At 48.0% G+C, this 15,892-nt stretch overlaps 1 long non-coding RNA gene across 2 annotated transcripts; it reads right to left on the bottom strand.

Annotated features, from left to right (window-relative positions):
- Positions 1 to 5,210: 5,210 nt before the first annotated feature.
- LOC311380581 lies at positions 5,211 to 12,610 on the bottom strand. 2 transcript variants are annotated; one of them, XR_014647587.1, is made up of 5 exons: positions 12,257 to 12,379; positions 11,353 to 11,450; positions 9,683 to 9,747; positions 8,698 to 8,783; positions 5,211 to 5,292 (listed from the first exon to the last, which is right to left on the bottom strand). It is a non-coding gene; the product is annotated as an uncharacterized lncRNA (long non-coding RNA). The 2 variants fall into 2 exon arrangements; XR_014647586.1 differs by lacking the exon at positions 5,211 to 5,292 and adding an exon at positions 12,592 to 12,610 and having other exon boundaries at positions 8,479 to 8,783; positions 12,257 to 12,363.
- Positions 12,611 to 15,892: the final 3,282 nt, after the last annotated feature.

Raw genomic sequence — 15,892 nt, 5'->3', positions numbered from 1 at the left:
AGACTGTTAGCTCCAGACTGTTAGCTCCAGACTGTTAGCTCCAGACCGTTAGCTCCAGACTGGTAGCTCCAGACTGGTAGCTCCAGACCGTTAGCTCCAGACCGTTAGCTCCAGACTGTTAGCTCCAGTCTGCTAGCTCCAGACTGGTAGCTCCAGACCGTTAGCTCCAGACCGTTAGCTCCAGACTGTTAGCTCCAGTCTGCTAGCTCCAGACTGGTAGCTCCAGACCGTTAGCTCCAGACCGTTAGCTCCAGACCGTTAGATCCAGACCGTTAGCTCCAGACTGGTAGCTCCAGACTGTTAGCTCCAGGAGAGATGTTGGTCACATGTCATTCATGACTGTACATTTACACACCTTCAACTCTGTGTGCTGCTGCTGTACAGACGGACCACTGGGAACCTTTGACCTCCTCTGGTGTCTGTGGAGAACACATGCACGCACGCACACACACACGCACGCACGCACGCACGCACGCACGCACGCACGCACACACACACACACACACTCAATACTTTCAGGAGATCTGACGGTGAGGAGGGAACATTAAGACATCTGAAGCCATTCTTAGGCCCTGTTTGAAAAGAGCTTTGGGGTAGAGGGATGACGATGGAAGGCTTCAGATTTGGACCAGTTTACTTTGCATCCTGAAAATGAGAATTAATAGATTAATTTAAAATGAGATGTGAGTTTACAGGTGGGTTCTGAGACTAGTGCAAGAAGATCATCTGCAAATAACATTCCCTCTTGTTCCATCGCCCACTTGAATACCTATATTGTGATCCTTACAGATAGCTACATCCAGCAGCGCAATAAGAAAGGCTGATAACGGATCTCCTTGTATAAGACTGGCGGCATTAGCTCAGGGGGTAGAGCGGGTTGGCTGGTAACCGCAAGGTTGCTGGTTCAATCCCCGGCTCCTCCTAGCTGAGTGTGGAGGTGTCCCTGAGCAAGCACCTGACCCTAGATGCTCCCGACGAGCTGGCTGTCAGCCTTACATGGCTGACGCCGCTGTGTGTATGAATGGGTGAATGTCAGGCAATATTGTAAAGTGCTTTGGGTGGCCAAATAAATGCAGTCCATTTACCTAGACCTTCTTCATGTCAAAGGAGAAGAGATCATAGTTTTTGAGCCACTGGGTTAATGAATGTTGAGCTGAATCAAAAGATTTTAAAAGCTGTAAACAAACTAAGCTGTTCTCTTCTAGATAAACAACAACAACCATCTGTGATTCAGGACTCAGGATGTCTGTCTGATGTATTTAATAATCTGACAGATCCTTACCTTGGATCAGTAGACTGATTTCCGTCTCCAAACCTAGCAGGTTGCTCCATAGACCAGTCACTCTTCATGGAGACACAGCTGGGTCCAGGGGAGTCTGCTCTCTCTGGCTGGACTCTTCTAGATATTTTTAGATTCAAATGATTTATTGATTTTCAAGTTATTACATTATAGAGATACAATAAAAGTAGTTTAGGGCATGAAGTAGTCATATCTAAAGCTAAACGCTGGATATAATGGATTCATGAGCTGGAACCGTCCTTCTGGCTGTGTGTTCATGTGTAAATAGGTTCTCCTCTCCCCTCCATGGAGCGTTCTAGTAGAGGAAGGTTCTCAGGAGGCCAGCTGGCCTAAGGAAGAGTTCCATGTAGAGTCTGGGCTGCAGACCCAGCCCTCCACCCCCTGACTTTAGTTTAGGATCCTGGATGGCAGCCTCCATTGATTAGGCCTGTCCTTGGTATGCCCTGCTACTGCAGCCTTACATTTTATGGCTTGAATTTTCTGGTTCGTTTTTTGACCAGTTGAATATGAGTAATGAATATCTTATTTTGAATATCTGCAAACACAATTTTTGTATCAGAATTAGTAAACATTGCACTTTTGTTAATTTGAAGTCGGATTTCAAAACAAATGAATTCAGATGACATGTTTTCTAAATATAATATTTCAGTTTTATGAATTCAATGGCTTGACATTTTTTTAAAGAATGGTAGTAATGTTCTTCCATAGTTGAACCAGAACCCTGCCTGTGAATGGAGGTAGTTTAGGGTTTAAGCAGAACCCTGCCTGTGAATGGAGGTAGTTTAGGGTTTAACCAGAACCCTGCCTGTTAATGGAGGTAGTTTAGGGTTTAACCAGAACCCTGCCTGTGAATGGAGGTAGTTTAGGGTTCAACCAGAACCCTGCCTGTGAATGGAGGTAGTTTAGGGTTTAACCAGAACCCTGCATGTGAATGGCGGTAGTTTAGGGTTTAACCAGAACCCTGCCTGTGAATGGAGGTAGTTTAGGGTTTAACCAGAACCCTGCCTGTGAATGGAGGTAGTTTAGGGTTTAACCAGAACCCTGCATGTGAATGGCGGTAGTTTAGGGTTTAACCAGAACCCTGCCTGTGAATGGAGGTAGTTTAGGGTTTAACCAGAACCCTGCCTGTGAATGGAGGTAGTTTAGGGTTTAACCAGAACCCTGCCTGTGAATGGAGGTAGTTTAGGGTTTAACCAGAACCCTGCCTGTGAATGGAGGTAGTTTAGGGTTTAACCAGAACCCTGCCTGTGATTGGAGGTAGTTTAGGGTTTAACCAGAACCCTGCCTGTGAATGGAGGTAGTTTAGGGTTGAACCAGAACCCTGCCTGTGAATGGAGGTAGTTTAGGGTTTAACCAGAACCCTGCCTGTGAATGGAGGTAGTTTAGGGTTTAACCAGAACCCTGCCTGTGAATGGAGGTAGTTTAGGGATTAACCAGAACCCTGCCTGTGAATGGAGGTAGTTTAGGGTTTAACCAGAACCCTGCCTGTGAATGGAGGTAGTTTAGGGTTCAACCAGAACCCTGCCTGTGAATGGAGGTAGTTTAGGGTTTAACCAGAACCCTGCATGTGAATGGCGGTAGTTTAGGGTTTAACCAGAACCCTGCCTGTGAATGGAGGTAGTTTAGGGTTGAACCAGAACCCTGCCTGTGAATGGAGGTAGTTTAGGGTTTAACCAGAACCCTGCCTGTGAATGGAGGTAGTTTAGGGTTTAACCAGAACCCTGCCTGTGAATGGAGGTAGTTTAGGCGAGGGCCGAGCCGCCTGCTGAAGGCCTCGTGGGTTCCACCTGGGGCCTCTCTAACGCTCTATCAAGCTGGTGCCTGATGCTCCCAGGCGCTCTTGTGTCCCTGCTGTTAGCTGTGTTTTGTTAACTGTCTGTGCTTTGCTGCCCCTGTGGCCGTTGGTCACTTATTCTGCTGCATTCTGTGTTTCTACCTGTTGCCTTGTTTGGCCTTCTGGGTTAAAGGTTGCTTTAAGCTTTGGCCCGGTCTGTAGGAAGCTGCTAGGGCCAGTGGCCTTTCATTGGTGCCACATTTTCTCCTGTTTTGGTTGAGCTAGGGAGCTAGGCTTACCTACTGTATTTCCTTTGAGCTGTTAGATTATTTTTTGAAGGTAAGTCTCACGTTATTTTGGCCCAGGCTCACCCTGATGGTAAACCCCTGACCTATTTCAAGCGGGATAGGTTTGCAATAAACCCTTTGTTTACTTGTGAAACCCTGTGTCTGTACTATTTGAGTTAGCTTCATGTGGCCCCCTCTATCCCCTTCAAACCTGCTACATTGTGATCCTTACAGATAGCTACAGCCAGCGAACTTAACAAGAAAGGCTGATAACGGATCTCCTTGTTTAAGACCTTCTTCATGTCAAAGGAGAAGAGATCATACAGTTTGTGAGCCACTGGGTTAAACAAACTAAGCCGTTCTCTTCTAGATAAACAACAACAACCGTCTGTGATTCAGGACTCAGGATGTTTGTCTGATGTATTTAATAATCTGACAGATCCTTACCTTGGCTCAGTAGGCTGATTTCCGTCTCCAAACCTAGCAGGTTGCTCCATAGACCAGTCACTCTTCATGGAGACACAGCTGGGTCCAGGGGAGTCTGCTCTCTCTGGCTGGACTCTTCTAGATATTTTTAGATTCAAATGATTTATTGCTTTTCAAGTTATTACATTGTAGAGATACAATAAAAGTAGTTTAGGGCATGAAGTAGTCATATCTAAAGCTAAACACTGGATATAATGGATTCATGAGCTGTAACCGTCCTTCTGGCTGTGTGTTCATGTGTAAATAGGTTCTCCTCTCCCCTCCATGGAGCGTTCTAGTAGAGGAAGGTTCTCAGGAGGCCAGCTGGCCTAAGGAAGAGTTCCATGTAGAGTCTGGGCTGCAGACCCAGCCCTCCACCCCCTGACTTTAGTTTCCATCCCAACATGACCAGTGGCTCATCAACCTGCTACTGGGCTGCTAGATGGTAAAGTGTGGAGGGGTCCTCTGATGTATAGTCCAGTGGAGGAGGGACTCTCCTGACCCAGGATGGTTCTGGAGGGTAGAAACAGCCTTCCAGAACATTGGAACATTGTTCTCTCCCAGAAGAGTGTACCAACGTTCTGGTGCAGTAGCTCAGGAAGTACAGTGAGTGTGGAGGTGTCCCTGAGCGTGTGGAGGTGTCCCTGAGCGAGACGCCTCACAGTGACTGCTCACCAGCTGGCTGTCGCCCTGGGTGGTCGACTCCGCCGTCGGTGTGTGAATGTGTGCATGAATGGATGAATGTTGGCAATAATTGTAAAGCGCTTTGAGTGGCCACTGGTTAAAAAAAGCTCAGTATAAATGCAGTCCATTTACCATTTACAATCTGTGCAGAGTTTACCACCGGCCACTAGGGGGTAGCATTGGGTTAAAGACCGCTGACCGGCTCAGTTAGGAGTCGCCTTATTGTGTTTGCCAGCATTACAGACGTTCCTGTTACGGAGGTTGAATATTAAGCTGTTAACATAATTCATAAGTTCCCGCTGATATTTGTGTGATATATGATATATGTGATATATGATATATGTGCATGTAGGAATTACTGGCTGTAGCTTATGTTGTTATTTTGTGTACTGCTGTAGGGCTTCTTCATATTTGTCATTAAATAAGTAATCTGACATCGAGGAGTGTATTCCTTCAATCTGGTGGCACCTCCAACAATCAAGGGGTCTAACAACCTGCTCCATCTAGCTTGGACAGCTCCAGTACACATGATTTAGGGTTTTAAACTGACTTCTCTTCACATGTTATTACCATTATTGAGAATTCTGAGCCACTCAGACTAATGATGGAGTCATGATGTATCACTGCTGAGCTCTGAGATGGACAACAGTCACAGACAGAGAGATCCTCTTCTTACCTCCCAGCTTTGCTCTGGAGGACATGTTCCCCAGACAGAGTGGTCTCAGAGGTAGGACCCCCCTCCTCTCTCTCCTCTCTCTCCTCATCCATAGTAGACTGGAGACCTGGACACAAACACAACTACACATTGTTTCTCTGGTCATTCAGCGTTTGGTTATTCCCTGCTTTTCTAGAACCTTATTGCCGCTCATTGCTGTTCATTGCTGCTCTCGGTCTCAACGAGGGGAAAGACGTGGAGACGCTGCCCAGTGTTTACTACAAACCACTGATAACTTTATCACTCACACAGAACGTCTCAGGGCTTCAAGTGCGTCTGCAGGGGAACCAGAAGACAGATACGCTCACTATGAGGAAATCATCCTCTGAGGTTTTCTGTCCTGTTGAACCGGTCTGACTGACGACCTTAAACTGACTTCCTCATGACGTTTAGACCACACCCACATCCCCAGATCTGGCCCTCTTCCTCACACACAATGACAATAATGAGAATAGTACAATTAAAATGATCATTATGATATTAATAGTAATAATAACAATAATAATAATAATATTATAATAACTCAATAATAATAAGAATAATTGTAATACATATAACAATAAAATTTCAACAAAATACTTATAAAATATAAATACTTGATCTTGATGATCATTTTACAAGTAGTAATAATATTAATGATATTAAACATAATAATATTCAAATCCTTACTTGATGAATAGTTTGAATAAAGATGAATACAGTTTTCATGGCAATAAATGTCGAGATATGAACCAATTAATTAACAATGTGAGAAGTGTCAAGTAGACCAAAGTTTACAAAGCAATAACATTACATTACATTACGTTTTCATAAATATAACCTATGAATTATGATATGACGGAGCGTGGTGACTACAGTACCTCGTCTTCTCCCTGCTGTGATGAAGAGCTCAGCACCAAACCGTCCAACACAACAACAAGGAAAGAATGATGTGAACCAACCAGTTGGTCCAGTTCCCCTCCCAGTTTAAACTCCTGTCACACTAACCTCTTATTGGCTGCTGTTCCATGACTTCACTCAGTGATGAAGAATAACCACTTTATTAAAATATGAACGATGGACAGAGCTGTGATGTCTAGAAGCTCAGAGAAATACAAAGAGACACTTGATGGTTCAAACAGCAGGTAGAGACACTCTGATGCATCGCCTCACACGTCCTCCTCAGTTACAAAAAATAAGTACCAGGACTTCCAGGACTACCAGGACCATGAACACTTTACCATACATTAATGAAACATTCATTAACATTAGTGAATGCAGTAATAACCAGTATTATACACTATGTATAATGTACCTTATTGTAAAGTGTTCCCATGATTTCCATGAAGAGAGAAATGTAGATAAAGTAGAGAATAGAAACACGTGACCTAGAGAAGGCCTCTCCTGTGTTCCAGGTGATCAGTACAATCTCACAAAGATCTAATCCTCACCACACGTCTTCTTCCTCATACCAAACCTGTGGCGGCCGCGCCTCCATTCATACCATCACTCTGTTGATCTCAAACACAGCGAGACGGTGGCTGACCTTCACCTTAATGTGAAGGTCAGCTAACCTTCACATTAGCTGACCTTCACTTTAATGTGTTTTCATTGGAAAAGCATTTTAAACACAGGTTAAAACAGTACAGGTTTATACCGGTTTAGATCTCAGCTACTTCACTGTCTTCACTGCTCATTATTAAGTTGTTCCACTGATTAACTGAATGTATTCAATAATGTGATAAAGGGTCCATAAGGGTGGCAGGTCCATGCTGTCTGATTCCTATGTGCTGGTCTGTATCTTAAGGCTGGAGTCGGTTTCTCCCTGATGAAGATGTGTCTCATGGTGTCAGTCGGTCGTTAGGGCGGTTCCAGCAGCAGCTATTTCCTGGTGAGGCCTTCTCCTGACTGGCAGCCAAACTCATTTACATAACACATATTAGTAAGTCAATTAGTAAATATTGCCAAGAGGAATAATTGACTTTGTATGCATGAGGTTGCAATTGGCATTGCACTTGAGATTGAACATTTCAAACAAACCTATATATATATTTAAAAAAAAAAAGAAAAAAAGAAAAAGAAAGAGAAAAGATAGATTGTTCTCCACATCACACGCTTCTGACCGAGTCCTACTTATTGACGTCTTCACCTAGCTCCACTTCACAGCTAGCTGCTGCTGCAGCGGCATGTTCAACGCTTTGGACGTTGTTGTTCCTGTCTGTCATCTTTAGCAGCGTTGCCAAATACTTATAGAGGTGAGGGTATAGGGGAGGATGGAGGGTAGGGGAGGGAAGAGGTTAGGGTAGAGGGGAGGTGAGGGTATAGGGGAGGAGGGAGATTAGGGTATAGGGGAGTGAAGAGGTTAGGGTATAGGGAGGGGGGGAGGTAAGGGCGGGAGGAGAGGTTATAGGGGAGGGGGCGGTAAGGGTATAGAGGAGGGGGGAGGTTAGGGTATAGGGAAGGTAAGGGTATAGAGGAGGGGGGAGGTTAGGGTATAGGGAAGGTAAGGGTATAGAGGAGGGGGGAGGTTAGGGTATAGGGAAGGTAAGGGTATAGAGGAGGGGGGAGGTTAGGAGAGGGGGGAGGGAGGAGGTGAGGGGGAGGATAGGGTATAGGGGAGGATAGAGGAGGGAGGTTAGGACAGAGGGGAGGGTATACGGGAGGGGGGAGGTTAGGGTATGGGGAGGTTAGGGTAGAGGAGGTGAGGGTATAGGGAAGGGGGGAGGTTAGGGTATATGGAAGGGTGGAGGAGGTAAGGATAGAGGGGAGGTGAGGGTAAAGGGGAGGAAGGAGGATAGGGTATAGGGGAGGGGGAGGTTAGGGTATAGGGGAGGGGGAGGTTAGGGTATAGGGGAGGAAGGAGGATAGGGTATAGGGGAGGGGGAGGTTAGGGTATAGGGGAGGAAGGAGGATAGGGTATAGGGGAGGGGGAGGTTAGGGTATAGGGGAGGGGGAGGTTAGGGTATAGGGAAGGGTGGAGGAGGTAAGGATAGAGGGGAGGTGAGGGTAAAGGGGAGGAAGGAGGATAGGGTATAGGGGAGGGGGAGGTTAGGGTATAGGGAAGGGTGGAGGAGGTAAGGATAGAGGGGAGGTGAGGGTAAAGGGGAGGAAGGAGGATAGGGTATAGGGGAGGGGGAGGGGTTGGGTATAGGGGAGGGGGAGGTTAGGGTATGAGGAGGGGGGAATAGGGGAGGGGGGAGGTTACCTTACCTTATTAGGGTAACAGGCATGTGTATAATAAAAATTACCGCACAACAAGCCACACAAACAGGTCGTTTTAAATTATTTTATATCATAAAACATCATTATACATTTCAACAACTGTGCGCACAGTGAAACAATTCTGGAATGGGATTCAAAAACCATTGGTTCATCGTGAGACCATCTGACCCTAACTCTGTCCCTAACACTGAACCATGAGGAACCCATGAAGGAACCAAGGAACCCTCGAAAGAACCAGGAACCCTCGAAGGAACAAGGAACCCTTGACAACCTGTGACTTAAGTCACGTCCTGCGAGGTAGACGTTGAATCCGAAGTCTCCATCGTCCAGCTCTGATGAGGCGCCGTCGGTGGGTCACTGAAATGTTGGAGGAAAAACACAAATCGTTAGCCTTGTAGTATAATCTATGTTGTTAGCCATAGGCCAACGATGTCCATTACACTATGAAGCTACCGATGACGATTACGCTATGAGGCTAATGATATCAATTATGCTATTATGCTACAATATCAATTATGCTTTGAGGCTAACGATATGATTATGCTATGAGGCTAATGAAATCAATTATGCTATGAGGCTAACGATATGATATGCTATGAGGCTAATGAAATCAATTATGCTATGAGGCTAACGATATGATATGCTATGAGGCTAATGAAATCAATTGTGCTATGAGGCTAATGAAATAAATTGTGCTATTATGCTACAATATCAATTATACTATGAGGCTAACTATACAGATAACGCTATAAGGTAAACGATATCCATTATGCTATGAGGCTAACGATGTCCAGCTATGAGGCTAACGATGTCCAGCTATGAGGCTAACGATGTCCAGCTATGAGGCTAACGATGTCCAGCTATGAGACTAACCACATTCTGGGTCTCCCTCCAGATAGGTGGCTCCTCCATCAGCTCTCCTCAGCCCAGGGTTCCTGATCATTTTGTCCACGATTTTTTTTGTTAATACAATGTGTGTTGAAATTGTAAATAATTATACTTGAAGAAAATTATTTTGTTTTGAGAATTCTAAACTGTTAGTAGTTTATTATTCTTTGGACATCTCGTTTAAATAATTCTGAATCAAAGCGCTGTCTTGAATGTAGAAGATAGACTAGAAGATTAATTTCATATTTTAAACTTCACCATGAAACATGCACACCTGGGAATTTGTAATGCAGACTATAGTAAAACATTCTGTGAATTTAACAGCATAGCTCTGGTGGTGAAACGATGTAAAAAAAAAAAACGTTAACCTTCCAAAGACTTGAGCAGTCCCATCGTAGTCCTCGTCTCGCTCCTGGTGGGTCGTCAGCTTCATCTGTTCACAATACAAACACATTAAAAGTGTGATGTTTCGTCACCAGCTGTTATGTTTTAGTGTCCACCTAGATGTACGCTGGATAAACTACAGTAGTAGTAGAATCAGAATCAGAATCAGAATAGTTTTATTGACCAATTATGCAGAACATAGTAGGAATTTGTCTTGACGTTCGAGTGCGTCGTGGCAGCCATGGACGGCGCCAACTTGAGGGAAAAAAGAAAGAACAGCATAACAACATGAGGAGAGGGGAGGGGGAAAAAAAGGCAACCCCCAGACTATGCTCCTGTGGGGAGTACAGTGTGGGGACCGGAAAAAAACACCTCAGCACACATAAGCACATAAACCTACAACATGAAAAACACAAGACCTGCAACAGGGGAGGGGGGGGGGGGGGGACACCAGTGCAGGCAAGCAGCCATCGGTCCTGCAGCCATCAAGGCGCTGGACACAGGCATGTCTTGTCACACTGGGGGGAAAACCGAAGCGGCGAAGGCGTGGGATGGGGTAGAGGGGGGTGATTGCGTATCTGTATCCGTGTAAGAGTTCGTGTATGCGTAGGCCTGAAGAGTCGCTTCGCCTGGCGTCACAACCATGGTGTCTCAGCCGCAGGATGTCATCGCGATAACACAGCAAGTTGCCATGGAGACAGCCTTGATCATGTCCCAGACAGAGTCAATCAGCAGGTGTCGGTGGGGTGGGGGGGAGGGAGGCACGAAGAGAGCGTCTCGCAGCAGTGCTCAACCGGGAGATGTTGTTCCAGCAGTGGCCTTGGCCGAGGCCGGTGCTGGTTGGGGGGGCCGAAAGATAAGATTAGGGTTGTTTGGTTTTAGGGCGAGTAGCCGCATTCCAATTTGCGCGACTACACTCCAAGTCCATGCCGGTCTCCAGAACGATCCCCTTGCCTTTGCAAAGCCGTGAGCTTCTCCATCATGATCGTGATGTTATCCGTATTGCTTTTCATAGTCATATTCAGAGTGCCAACGGCTCTGCCCACCGTATCAATCATGACGGGCAGCCCTAAGGGGCTTTGAACAGCTGACCGCGTACCTTTATTCACCCGATGCATCCAGGCCATGCCTATTCCAATCAGCAAAAGACCCAAGAATACGATTCCAAATATGTAGATGTCTTCCACGTCCTCCACGGAAAGAGGCGCCAGGCACACGAGCTGCCACCCCCCCCAGGCATCCCTCGTGTATCCAGCTGCGAACGTTCCGGCAGGACAATCAGGTTCCCCCGAACCTGGGTGTTTCGTCGAAAAGACGGTGTCAATAGCGTTGAGAGACCATTTGATCAATTCCATGATGATTTAAGTTTGGAGAGCAGTGCCGAGAGAGTCTCTCAAGTAGGACGAGACGAGACAGACAAGACAAGAGCAAAGCCAGGGTCACGGGGAGGAGAGGAGCAGAAAGTGCGACCGCCTTCGTTGAGAGCCAACAGTAGGAGGTGAGTAGCAGCTGATGTGACCTTAATTACCTCAAATCACAGCTTTGGCTAAAATTCACAGAATGAAAAATTAATTAACACCCTATACGATCGTTAATTAAAAGGATCAAATAATTAAAAAGAACCTCCAGGTGTCAAGTGCTTGGTGATGGTTACCCTCCGTTCTCCGGTCCAGCCTGGTGCCCCATTCCTGGTCCAGGGGGATCTGGATACCCTCTGCTCCCCAGCCTCCGGTCCAGCCTGGTACCCCATGCCTGGTCGAGAGGGATATGGTCCAGGGGGGGAATCTGGTTAGCTGCTGGTCCCCAGCTCCTACAGTCCACCCTGGGGCCCCAGGCCTGCTCTACCCTACAGTCCACCCTGGGGCCCCAGGCCTGCTCTAGTGGATCTAGTTACCCTACAGTCCACCCTGGGGCCCCAGGCCTGCTCTAATGGATCTAGTTACCCTACAGTCCACCCTGGGGCCCCAGGCCTGCTCTAGGGGATCTAGTTACCCTACAGTCCACCCTGGTGCCCCAGGCCTGCTCTAGTGGATCTAGTTACCCTACAGTCCACCCTGGGGCCCCAGGCCTGCTCTAGTGGGTCTAGTTACCCTACAGTCCACCCTGGGGCCCCAGGCCTGCTCTAGTGGATCTAGTTACCCTACAGTCCACCCTGGGGCCCCAGGCCTGCTCTAGTGGATCTAGTTACCCTACAGTCCACCCTGGGGCCCCAGGCCTGCTCTAGGGGATCTAGTTACCTTACAGTCCACCCTGGGGCCCCAGGCCTGCTCTAGTGGATCTAGTTACCCTACAGTCCACCCTGGGGCCCCAGGCCTGCTCTAGTGGATCTAGTTACCCTACAGTCCACCCTGGGGCCCCAGGCCTGCTCTAATGGATCTAGTTACCCTACAGTCCACCCTGGGGCCCCAGGCCTGCTCTAGGGGATCTAGTTACCTTACAGTCCACCCTGGGGCCCCAGGCCTGCTCTAGGGGATCTAGTTACCTTACAGTCCACCCTGGGGCCCCAGGCCTGCTCTAGTGGGTCTAGTTACCTTACAGTCCACCCTGGTGCCCCATACCTGGTCCAGCTGGATCAGGTCTATATCCTCCGGTCTCCCATTCCTGGTCCAGGGGGATCTGGATACCCACTGGTCCCCAGCCTCCGGTCTAGCCTGGTACCCCATGCCTGGTCCAGGGAGATCAAGTTAGCTGCTGGTCCCCAGCCTCTAGTAGTCTACCCTGGGGCCCCAGGCCTGGTCTAGGGGACCTAGTTACCCTACAGTCTAATTAAGTGCGAGAAAAGCGCTATATATATCTGTATATATATATCCAATGTATTATTATTATTATTATTATTATTATTATTATTATTATTATTATTATTATTATTATTATTATTATTATTATTCCATACCTGGTCCAGCGGGATCTGGTCTCCCATGCCTGGTCTAGGGGATCTGGTCACCTGCTCTAAAACTACTACTACTACTACTCTAAAATAACTACTCTCTAAAACATTGCATGCACATCGCATGAGCGTTGCCTTACTGATCAGGGTGTGATCTGAGTAACCAGAGATGCATGCTGGGATACTGTGCCATCTGACGCCTACAGTTCTGAAGACGTTCCCCCTCAGGAGAAACCAAGTTTTCAAAAGGCTGTCGTGACATCAGTTACATGACCTGGAACGTCTGTCAAGACCGTGACAGGGACTCCAAGGAGAAACGCCAACGGGTAGGCTGTGAGGCTCCCCCTCTCGGCGACTAGAATACAACCCTGCTCTTACAGGAGAGAATCATGGAGCACATTTCAACGTTCCTCTTCATAGACCTTGAAGCCCCAGTGAGGCTTTCTTCACCTCCACTTCTGAAGAAGAGCACAACTGCAGCTCGACAGGGACGCTAGTTGGGATGTTTCCAAGATGGTTTCCGATTCAAGGGGGACCCATCTCCCAGGTCCAACTAGCCTCGTCGTTACAATTCAGCCCGAGAAAGACTTGGATCTCAGGGCAGGAGTACAGGAGAACCAGAGGGCTTGCCAGCAATCCATGTTGAGGTTAGGTAGGGAAGCCACGTCGCAGACTGGTTCATCTTTCATCGTCAGTCAGTTGGTTGGTTTCTCATCCGATTCTGTCCATTCGGAATGCCGTTAGTCCATCATCCATTGTACCAAGTAGCCATTGTCGCTTCCCATTGTTTGCATGATTCAGTCACACTGGAGTCCAAGCTACATGACAATCAAGTTATCCTGTCCAGTGTGTAGAAGGGTCAAATTGAGATCCAGATGCTAGATCGCTCCAGGCTCTTGCTGTATTGAACACCCACTTTGTTATTTCTTTGATTTAGGCCACAGACTTGAGTCATCCAGAAACGTCCGACCAAAAGACACTAAAGGGTGTTTCAGGAAGAGTAGCGTCCTGCTTTAGCTGAAAATTTAAATGTTAATGTAATACAAGCCAAGTAGAAGTAGAAAGATTGCCCCTCACACATGTAGTGCCCAGTACCAGGTTAAAGAATGCCCCTCTCACATAGTGCCCCATGCCAGGGCAACGATTCCCCCTCTCACACATAGTGCCCCATGCCAGGGCAACGATTGCCCCTCTCACACATAGTGCCCCGTGTCAGGGCAACGATTGCCCCTCTCACACATAGTGCCCCATGCCAGGGCAACGATTGCCCCTCTCACACAGTGATCCATGCCAGGGCAACGATTGCCCCTCTCACACAGTGCCCCATGCCAGGGCAACGATTGCCCCTCTCACACAGTGCTCCATGCCAGGGCAACGATCGCCCGTCTCACACTTAGTGCCCCATGCCAGGGCAACGATTGCCCCCTCACACTTAGTGCCACATGCAAGGTTAAAGATCACCACTCTCACACTGTAGTGCCCCGTGCATAGGCAAAGACTGCCCCTCACACACAGTACCCCATGACATGCAAAGATTCCCTCTCTCATATGTAGTGCCCCATGCCAGGTTAAAGATTGCCCCGTACCAGGTTAAAGATAACCCCCCTTTATTTTCAGTTATTAGATTGTGCATTATACACAAAGGATTACAATACTGAAAGGAATACAAAGCCAAACAAGGTACTGTAAAATAAGCCATAATACCTACCTGAGGTGTCAGATTCAAATTGTGTCCAAAATTCTCAGAACTATTTCCGGTATCGTCCGACGTTGGTGATTGATGGAGCGCAAGGTGTCTCCAAAACATAAACAAGGTTGACTCCCGTCCCTGAATGGACGTCTGACAGAACAGTGGTTTCCTGAGTGAGTATCCTTCAGATGCAAACTGATGAGGCAGAGGACAGGCCCAGGGTTGGATAGGAGTAGCGAGAAGGACCGCCTAGTGTTGGGTTTGTAGGTCTTTGAGAGAGGAGAGACCAGTGGAGGTTTTGACGGAGAGACCAGCAGTGGGTTTGTAGGTCTTTGAGAGAGTAGAGACCAGTGGTGGATTTACCGGAGAGACCAGCACTGGGTTTGCAGGTCTTTGAGAGCGGAGAGACCAGTGGAGGGTTTGTAGGTCTTTCAGAGAGAGGAGAGACCAGTGGAGGTTTTGACAGACCTGCGGTGGGTTTGTAGGTCTTTGAGAGAGGAGACACCAGTGGTGGGTTTGACGGATTGAACAGTGGAGGTTTTGATGGAGAGACCAGTGGAGGGTTTATAGGTCCTTGAGAGAGGAGAGACCAGTAGTGGGTTTGACATTGAGACCAGTGGTGGGTTTGACGGATTGACCAGTGGAGGTTTTGACGGAGAGACCAGTGAAGGTTTAGACGAAGAGACCAGTTGTGGCATTGTAGGTCTTTGAGAGAGGAGAGACCAGCGCTGGGTTTGTAGGTCTTTGAGAGAGGAGAGACCAGTGATGGGTTTGACAGAGACCAGCGCTGGGTTTGTAGGTCTTTGAGAGAGACCAGTGGAGGGTTTGTAGGTCTTTGAGAGAGGAGAGACCAGTGGAGGGTTTGTAGGTTTTTGAGAGAGGAGAGACCAGTGGTTGGTTTGACAGAGACCAGTGGTGGGTTTGACGGAGACCAGCGGTGGGTTTGTAGGTCCTTGAGAGAGGAGAGACCAGTGGAGGATTAGACGGAGAGACCAGTGGAGGGTTTGACTGAGAGACCAGTGGAGGGTTTGACTGAGAGACCAGTGGAGGGTTTGACTGAGAGACCAGTGGAGGGTTTGACTGAGAGACCAGTGGAGGGTTTGACTGAGAGACCAGTGGAGGGTTTGACTGAGAGACCAGTGGAGGGTTTGACTGAGAGACCAGTGGTGGGTTTGACGGAGACCAGCCGTGGGTTTGTAGGTCTTTGAGAGAGGAGAGACCAGCGGTTTAACGGAGAGACCAGTGGAGGGTTTGTAGGTCTTTGAGAGGAGAGACCAGCAGTGGGTTTGTAGGTCTTTGAGAGTCAGGGTCAGACCAGTAGTGGGGGTGCTGGTGGGTCAGACCAGTGGTGGGGGTGCTGGTGGATCAGACCACTGGTGGGGGGGCTGGTGGGTCAGACCAGTGGTGGGGGGGCTGGTGGGTCAGACCAGTGGTGGGGGGGGCTGGTGGGTCAGACCAGTGGTGGGGGGGCTGGTGGGTCAGACCAGTGGTGGGGGGGCTGGTGGGTCAGACCAGTGGTGGGGGGCTGGTGGGTCAGACCAGTGGTGGGGGGGCTGGTGGGTCAGACCAGTGGTGGGGGGGCTGGTGGGTCAGACCAGTGGTGGGGGGGCTGGTGGG

Source organism: Micromesistius poutassou (assembly GCF_964030765.1).
Source record: "Micromesistius poutassou genome assembly, chromosome: 1".
NCBI lineage: Eukaryota > Metazoa > Chordata > Actinopteri > Gadiformes > Gadidae > Micromesistius > Micromesistius poutassou.
The sequence above is the reverse complement of the archived record's forward strand: the minus strand, read 5'-3'. Positions and strand labels throughout refer to the sequence as shown.